The sequence below is a fragment of the Tupaia chinensis genome, unplaced genomic scaffold (genome assembly GCF_000334495.1).
Source record: "Tupaia chinensis unplaced genomic scaffold, TupChi_1.0 Scaffold143836_1, whole genome shotgun sequence".
NCBI classification, from domain to species: Eukaryota; Metazoa; Chordata; class Mammalia; order Scandentia; family Tupaiidae; genus Tupaia; species Tupaia belangeri.
In genome coordinates, this window is record NW_006203686.1 from 1,925,947 (window position 1) to 1,935,267 (window position 9,321).

Below are 9,321 nucleotides of genomic sequence, written 5' to 3' on the forward strand. Positions count from 1 at the left end.
TTAAGAAACCACATTTTTTTGCTCATCTTTAGGAAGCAACTACTTGTGCATTAAAAGTTTTATGAGATTACAACAATCCAGTGACATCTTCAGATTCCATTTCTAATTTTAGTTATCTTCTTACTTTTAAACTATTTGAACTTACCTCTTCTACTGAAGCCTTGAACCCCTCCAAATTACTCATGAGTGTTGGAATCAACTTCTTCCAAATGCCTGATAAATGTTCATATTTTTACCACCTCCCATGAATCAGAAATGTTCTTAATGACATCTAGATTGGTGAATCCTTACCAGAATGTTTTCAATTTATTTTGTTCAGATACATCATAGGAATTACTATGTATGGCAGCAAGACATACTTATTAAAAAATAATACTTGAAAGTCAAAATTATTCCTTGGTTCATGGGCTACAGAATATATGTTGTGTCCACAGTACAAAAATATGAATATCCTAGTACATCTTCATCGGAGCTCTTGAGTGAATAGGTGCATTGTCAATGAACATTAATATTTTAAAAGGAATCTTTTATTTTTTCCGAGCCTAGGACCTGGTCTCAACAACAGGCTTGGAATATTCAATAAACCATGTGATAAGTGGACGTGCTATCATCCAGGCTTTGTTCCATTTGTAGGGCATAGGAAGGGTAGATTTAGCATTAAGTATTAGGAGCCTAGGATTTTCAGAATGGCAAATGAATATCGGCTTTAACCTAAAGTCACCAGCTGCAATTGTCCCTCACAGGAGAGTTAGCCTGCCATTTGAAGATTTGAAGCTGGGCATTGACTTCTCCTTTCTAGCTATGAAAGTCTGAGATAGCGTGTTCTTTAGAAAAAAGCTTGTTCTGTTACCATTGAACATCTCTTGGTTAGTGTAGCCTCTTTCATCAATTCTCTTAGCTAAATCTTCTGGGTTATCTACTGCACCTTCTGCATCAGAACTTGGTTCACCTTGCACTTTGATGTTATGGAGATGGTTTCTTCAAACCTCATGAACCAACCTCTGTGAGCTTCAAACTTTTTTTCTGTAGTTTCTTCACTTTTCTCTGCTCTCATAGACTCGAATATAGCTAAGGCCTTACTCGGGATTAGGCTCTGTGTTAAGGAAATGTTAATGGCTGTTTTGATCTGTTATCTAGACCACTAAACCTTTTCTCCCTATCAGCAAAAAAGACTGTTTCACCTTCTTATCATTTGTGTGTTCAGTGGAGTAGTTGCACCTTTAATTTCCTTCATCAATGGTTCCTTTGCATTCATAACTTGGCCAACTATTTGGTGTAAGATGCCTAGCTCTTGGCTTAGCTTGGCTTTTGACATGCCTTTCTTACTAAGCCTAATCTTTCCCAACTTTTCATTTAATGTGAGATGTATGACTCTGTTTTTCATTCAAACACAAGATATTGTTGGATTACTAACTGACCTCATTCTGACACTGTGTCTAAGTGAATAAAGAAGTCTAAAGAAAAGGAGAGAGAGACAGGGAACTTCTGGTTTGAGAAACAGTCAAATATACTCATTTATTGATTAATTATTAATTAATTAATTCTCATTTATTGATTTATTATTAATTCATAAATTGACCACCTTGTTGGTGGAACAGTCAAAATACACACATTTACTGATTAAATTCCCCATCTCATATAGGTGAAGTTCATGGCTCTGCCAAAGGAATGACAACAGCATCAAAGATCACAGATCAGAGATCATCATAAGAAGTATTTTAAAAAACTGAAAAACTTTGAAATATTGGCAGAATTACCAAAATGTGGGACACAGACATAAAGTCAGCACACACTGTTGGGAAAATGGCACAGACAAACTTGCTTAACCCAGCACTGTCACAAATCTTCAATTTGTAAGAAACATAACAAAGCAAAGCAATAAAACCCAGTAAGGGGAACCAGCAGTTAGTGTAATGGCTATGTCGCTGGACTCCCATGTAGTCGACTGGTTTGCGTCCTGGACCCGGTGGCTTAAAACACACGCCGGGTGCATGTATGTGCGTGCCCAAGATCCCGAGAGGAAAATGGAGGAGAAAGGATTGCGGCGTGACCATTCCCTCTGGGGGTTGATTTCTTGCTTTCTGTCTCTATGTCTCTCTCTGTCTGTCTGGCGAGTGCACGCGCCCTATAGCAAAAACCTCTCCAAAAAAAAAAAAAAAAACAGTAAGACAAGCTATTCCTATACATACAGGGAAGTAATGGCACACAAAGAGGATAAGAATCTGAACAAAGAGACTTCGCTAAGTTCTCAGTTCATTACCACTGGACCTTAGCCTTTTGTTCTTCCAATACACTTCTGCACCACTGTCCCTAAAAATGTCCAGGTCTTTGTGTCTTCATTTCTAAATACTCTTGTGTCACATAAAGCTTTCATTGAATTGGGACCAGCAGATGGCATAATCGTTATGTTGCTGGACTCACATGTGGTTGACTGTGGTTCGAGTCCCAGACTTGGAAACTTAAAACTCATTCTGGGTGCATGTGTGTGAGTGCCCAGAACCCCAAGAAGAGAACAGAGAAGGGATTGCAGCATGACCATCTTTTTGTCTCTCTGCAAAAACACATCCTATAGCAAAAACCTTTAAAAAATACCTTTTATTGAATAAATGTATTATCCTTTTATATTGTTAATCTGTTTTCTGATGTAGGTATGTCAGCCATGAACCATGTATCTGGTGAGGAAAAGATACTGCTTTTTCTCCCCTACAAAAGTAACACAACCTCACCGGACATCAGGGTTATGCAAATGAAAACATAAAGACTCTAGCTATATGCACTATTTCACTATGTTAGATATTCAAAAATTCAAATGATTTATTCTGTTGAATGTAGCGGAAGAAAAATGTAGGTATAAGATAAATTAATAAACTAGTTTGCAATGTAATTACATTGTGCAGCATCTATGCAAGTTTAAAGTACACACCCTGTCTTTGAGATTTACACTTCTGAAAACCTTTTGTATGAAAATATTCCCATAAACATAAATGAGTAGAAATATCCTGTAAGAAACAATGAACACAACTTAAATTGTTAAATAAATTAAAGCAGGTCCATAATGTGATTGACTCTACAACTTTAAAAATGGTGATAGTCAAGTTATTATGGAAAGAAACATTTAATGTAATTTCAGATCACTTTCCGTTTTTTTTGAGAGAGAGAGAGATTTTTTGCTATCTGGGGTGTGTGATTACTGGTGAGACAAAGAGACAGAAAGTGAGAAATCACCCTCCAGGAGGGATGAGCACACCACAATCCCTTCTCCTCCATTCTCCTCTCTGGATCTTGGGCACACATGCTCACGCCCCAGCATTAGAGTCCAGCGATGTAACCATTACACCATCTGCTGGTCCCGGTTTTTGAGAATTCTTTAAAGTTTATTTATTTATTTCTTCCATGAGAGAAAGACAGATAGGCAGAGAGATGAGCAACCTGAGCAGAGATCTCACACTGCAGTCTACCACTAGTCTCAGTATCTGACATGCTCACATTCCTTCCCATGTGCATCCAGTTGTGTTATCTTTCACCATCACCTGGCTCCCTGAGACTTTTGATATTATTTCTAAATGGCATTTTAAAAAAGTGATCTGAGGGACCAGCAGGTGACATAATGGTTATGTTGCTGGACTCCCATGTAGTCAACCGCAGTTCAATCCTGGACCTGAGGGCTTGAAACTCACTCTGGGTGAGTGTGCATGAATGCCCAAGGTCCTGAGAAAAGAATGGAGAAGGGATTGTGGTGTGGCCATCCCCTCCCCCCAACCCCTACTGGGAAGTGATTTCTCACTTTCTGTCTCTCTGTCTCTTCAGAGAGTGCACACACCCTATAGCAAAAATCTCTCTCTCTAAAAAAAAGAAGAGAATTCTCAAAAGCCTTCACAATTTTTGCCACCACTTTGGTTCTGTGAGTTCCACTCAGAAAATGTCCTGTGAGGCCATAGACACTGTCTCTGCCACAGAGCAGGAGTTGCCATAGCTCATGCTGAGGCGGAATGTGAAACAGAATCTGACACTGACGAATCAGTATTAAGAGTTGGAGGAACAAGATTCCACAAGGACAATGACACAGCAAGTACAGCTGGCAGCAGCAACTGATGTGGATAAAGAACCAGCCAGCAAAGTCAAGCAAGTTGGAGTGAAGAGAGGCACGGAAGGCCATATCCAAACTGGTTTTTTGACAGGTTATAAAAGTTACTTCAGTTACCATCAGGAAACCTCTTCATCATCCTCAGGCCAGATGTTTACAAGAACCCAGCTTCAGATGCCAATACAGAGTCAGGGAAGCCAAGACTGAAGACCTATTCCAGTAAGCACAGTGACCAGCCACTGAGAAATTCAAAGTTCAAGGTGAAGCTGTCTGGGATGTTCAAGAGAAATACAGAGTTGAAATGTACAAGAGGAGACTACAGAATAGGAGGTCGATGGGGCAAATATGGAAGTAAGGACATAGAGTTGGGCAGGTCACAAGAAAATGGTTCAATAGTAAATACATTTTGAACCCTCAAGAACAGCAGTAATGATATTGTTGTAAATGCTGTTATGGAATTAATAATAACCATCTGAAAATGAGGACTCTTTCATTTTTTGTTCGGTTTTTAATTTTTTGCTAAAGGGCATGTGTACTTCACAGAAAGAGGAACGAGAGCAAGAAAGCACTTGCCATGGGGCATGGCCACACCACAATCCCTTCTCTTTCATTTCTCTCTCCTTTAGGGATTTTGGACCCACCCACATGTGCCCAGTGTTTTTTTAAGCTGCCAGGTCCAGAATGTGAATTGGGTGGTCAGCCATATGGGACCCTGCTCACTTTATGAGGCCATGGGCTGGCCCAGGACTCTTGTCTTTTTTTTTTTTTTTTTTTTTTTTTTTTTCAGTTTTTCAGAAAAACAAATGCAGTTTTTTTTTTTTTTTTTTTTTTTTTTTTTTTTTTTATTTCAGTATGTCAGAAAAGTAACTGCAGCTTGTTTTTAAATTTGTTCTGTTTCTTTTATTAATACAGTTACGGCTTCTGGGAGATTAAACACACACACACACACCCGCATTCCTAGTATTTGGCCCATTATATAAAGAAAATTTTCTTTACTCATGTTCATAGAAACAGTATTGACAAGAGCTCTGGTTCTTCCTTGTTTTCATTAAAAACAAAACAAAACAAAACTAAAAACAAGGGAGTCAGACTGGCACAAAAGTAAAACATGATACTCTGAAAGGCTGACCCAGATGGAAAGGTTCTGAGTTTGCACCTAGATTCCTCTCTGAATATGGTTGGCATGCACACACCCATAATCTGTCTGAGGCTGAAGGTAGATAATGGTGTCAAGACCTTATTGGGGAAGCTGTGTTCTTCATGGGATAAAAAAGTAACAAAAACACAAAAAATAATGGAATAACCTAAACGTCCTAGGAGAAAAAAATAACGATCCATCATGTAATGTAATACCATCTCACCATAACTAAGACATGAAGTATCATCAAAATAGACTATGTAGAGCAGGATTTCCTTAGTTTAGCCAAGATGTCTGGAAGGACCAGAAGCCTTAGTTAATTAACTAAAAGAAATCTTTTGATAGATGAGTATGCATTCCTGACAATGAGCTTATTGAAAAGATTTCTGCATAATGTTCAGAATGATCTTGATGGTTTTTTTTTTGTTTGTTTGTTTGTTTTTTTTTTTTTGAGAGAGATTTTCGCTATAGGGCGTGTGCGCTCGCCAGACAGAGAGAGACATAGAGACAGAAAGCGAGAAATCACCCCCCAGGGGGGATGGTCACGCCGCAATCCCTTCTCCTCCATTCTCCTCTCGGGATCACGGGCACGCACGCACACGCGCCCGGCGTGAGTTTTAAGCCATTGGGTCCGGGACGCGAACCGCGGTCGACTACGTGGGAGTCCAGCGACATAGCCATTACGTTAACTGCTGGTCCCTTGTTTTTTTTTTTTGAGAGAGATTTTTGCTATAGGCCACATGTGCTCACCAGAGATGCAGAAAGTGAGAAATCACCCTCTTGGGGGACCGCCACCCACAGAGCCTTCTCCTCCATTCTCCTCTAGGGAATTCGGGCATGCACACACACATGCCTGGCATGAGTTTCAAGCCTCTGAGTCCAGGACTCAAATCACTGTCTACTATGTAGGAGCCTAGTGAAGTGACCAACATTAAGCCATCTGCTGGTCCCCAGGATGATCTGGATCTTAATAGTTCCTTCCTATACACATTGGTCTGTCTCTCCTCTTTGGCCCTCACTCATAACCTCTCACCCGAACCCAGCTTAAAGTTTCCTAGTCTTTGCTAGATTCTTTTCTTTTTTCTTTTTCTTTTTTTTTAGGTTTTTGCTATAGAGTGTATGCACTTGCCAGAGAGAGGCAGTGAGCGGGAAAGTGAGAAATCATCTCCTAGGGGGATGGACACACCACAACTTCTTGCTTCCATTCTCCTTCTGGGATTTTGGGCATACATGCAGATGTGCCTAGCATGATTTTCAAGCCATGGAGTCTGGAACTCAAACCATGTGGAAGTCTAAACCACCACACCACCTGCTGTCACTATATTTTCTAGATTCTTATAGTCTATTATTTCCTAGACTTTGATGGAATCTATAGTCAATTGGTTCCTTCCAGCTTATACCCACACCCCAGTGGGAATGCAGCAGTTGGAGGAAGGGACCTACTACAACACTTCTGGAACTTTAAAGAGAAGAATTTATGAAAGAAAAAGAAAATATTTGCAAAACATAATTTGCCCTTCCTAGCAGGGACTCTTTTGTGACTCTACTCTGGTGCATCATTCTTCAAAGGGAGCATGACTCTTTCCTCCTCTTGCCATATTCCCCTGGGGCGAGACTGTTTCTGGAGTGCGGAGAATATCTATTTTGCTGTGAATGCACACGTTTGCCTTTCCTGAGTGGTGGAACTAAGAATCACCTTTATTTATTTGTTTTTGTTTTGTTTTGTATTCTGTATTTAAAAAAAATTCAACAATAATATATGTATGAATGACAAGATTGGAAAAAACAGTATTATTAAAGGTCTTCAATGATGATTGTTAAACCACTAAGGAAGACTAGACTATTCATAACCATTTTAACAGGTGCAGGGACCACAGCAACATGAGTTTGTGGTAGGGGAGGGAGATTGGGCTCAGCTCTGAAGGCAGCATGGAATAAGGGAGGATTTTCAGTCAAAGAGCTGGGGGGAGGGGATAGAAAGTTACAGAGAGGTGATGGTCAGAGTAAGTGGGGGATCCTTGCTAAATTGACTCGATGAAATTCTTCCTAAAGCCAGACCAGAGTGATCACAGCATCTGGGGGAGGGGGCAGATGAGGAACTGGAGTTTTGGAGGATGGGGGCAGGGGAGGATGGGGGTAGGGGAGGGGAGACTCACTAAACTGACTTGGCAAGGACTTAGCAAAGTTCTTTTCAGTAGCAAAGACTTTACAAGGAAGTGAACAAATGGGCCTAGGAGAAGGCTGAGGGGCCTAACTAAAGTCTGGTCCAGCAAAGAGTCTTTGTTAAGTGTCACTCTCACAATCTCGTTGGTTATTGAGGATTTCTTCTGTGTGTGTATTTGGCTTTAAACTTTCTTGATTAGGATTACATTTTCTTATATTAGCCACATTTCTTCTTATCACCATCACCTTTCCTAGAAATGTAGGCATCATTCCCATCACTATCACCAAGCCTTTTGTTCTTAAGTACATGCATTTTAGCTTAAACTACATAGACATGTTCCTGTATTCTAGAAGTTTTAGAATCTGAATTATGGGAGTTTCGTAATTGTGGAAATCTGAATGTTAGCTTCCATAAAGCTAATCTCAACACTGAAATACCTTTGAAATCAGCAGGGAGTCTGTTCACAGAGCACTGGAGGAAATGAAAAGCTGAATGCAGGGGACACTATGACACCATACCTCTTGCATATATGTTATTTTTAATTGTTTCAAATTAGTTAGCTTTTTATATTTTAAGCATTAGTTCTTGTATTATCTAGAGCCTGCCCGATTTGTTTTGGACATTGTCCTTCTTTCTTATCTCTACTTCTTTCAAGTTAAAAAAAAAATGTTCATTTCCCAAAAACCTAATATTTAAATTCTCATTGATTTTTAATTTTTTGTTAACTTTTGGAACTTTCTTTTTTTCCCAGAAGACTATTCTTTGTGTAGTTTGTTATTTTAGTGTGTTTTAACATTTTAAGCTTTTTCTCCTGTACTTACAATTTGGGAGGAGTTTTGTTATAATTTAGGGTGGGCTTCCTCCACCTTGGCACTGTTGATGTTTGTTGTGAGGGGCTGTCCTGTACATTATGGGACATTCAGCAGCATCCCTGGCCTCCACTCATCTCACTACCAGAAATACTGCCCCCATAATTTTGATAATCAAGAGCCATTTTTTCTAGACATGACCAAACATCCCCTGTGAGTGGGTGGCTAGCGGGTGATGGCTGGCAAACTTACTCTCAGTTGAAGAACACGGAGATAGGATAAGTTTTAGTCCTGTGTTATCATTTTCAAACGTGATTTATAACTGAGTTATTCTCTGAAACATGAAAATGAATAAACCTTTTACAGTAGGATTTTTTTTCAGACAGTACACAGATAAGAGCTTAGAAAATGTCACACTTACTCAACTTGATGACCCTCTCCTCCTGTTATTTTCTTTCTGCCAATGGCATCAAAAAACAATTTTGAAAGAATATAGCTCTGATACTTCATGCTATCAATCTCAAAAAGTCAGGCATTCAACCTCCGCCTCTCACCTGAACGTCCTCTGTTCTTGAAGAGCAGAAATGTGAAAGTGCAGATGAAAACCAGGTTGGCCAGAGTTCCCCTTTGCCTTTTTTCCCCTTCAGCTCTGGTTCTTCTCCTACCACTCTGCTCTCTTGTGTCTTGATCACATCTTCCCTTGCTAGGTTGGCTTGGGAATGAAATAGTTTCCTTTTTTAGCATGGTAATCTTTCTGAGCCTCAGATTCCTCCCCTGTAACTGGGGGACACTAATGTATACGGTGTGGGGTTGTTTAAAACTGCGACTGGCACGTCTTTTTCTGTAAAGGGCCATATGGTAAATATTTTTGGTTTGTAGGTCACATACCATCTCTGATGTGTATTATTGTATTTTTCCCCTCCCCCTCAGTTCTTTAAACACTCTGGCTTAGTGGTTTCAGTGCACTTGCTGGCATCAACTCAGTAACAGAGTGGTAGGGTTCAGGACATACTACCCCACACTATGGTACTTTGACATTCAAGAAACAGAAGCAGGACAGTCTCGCTACCCTTCTTTCCCTCTTTTCCCCTAAAGCAGGTCATAAAAGAATCCTCTGATCTTTCCC

General features: G+C 39.9%; 1 pseudogene; it reads left to right on the forward strand.

Moving 5' to 3' along the window:
- The first annotated feature begins 3,919 nt into the window (after positions 1-3,919).
- On the forward strand, positions 3,920-4,494 carry LOC102488937 (nascent polypeptide-associated complex subunit alpha pseudogene; annotated as a pseudogene).
- The last annotated feature ends 4,827 nt before the right edge of the window (positions 4,495-9,321 follow it).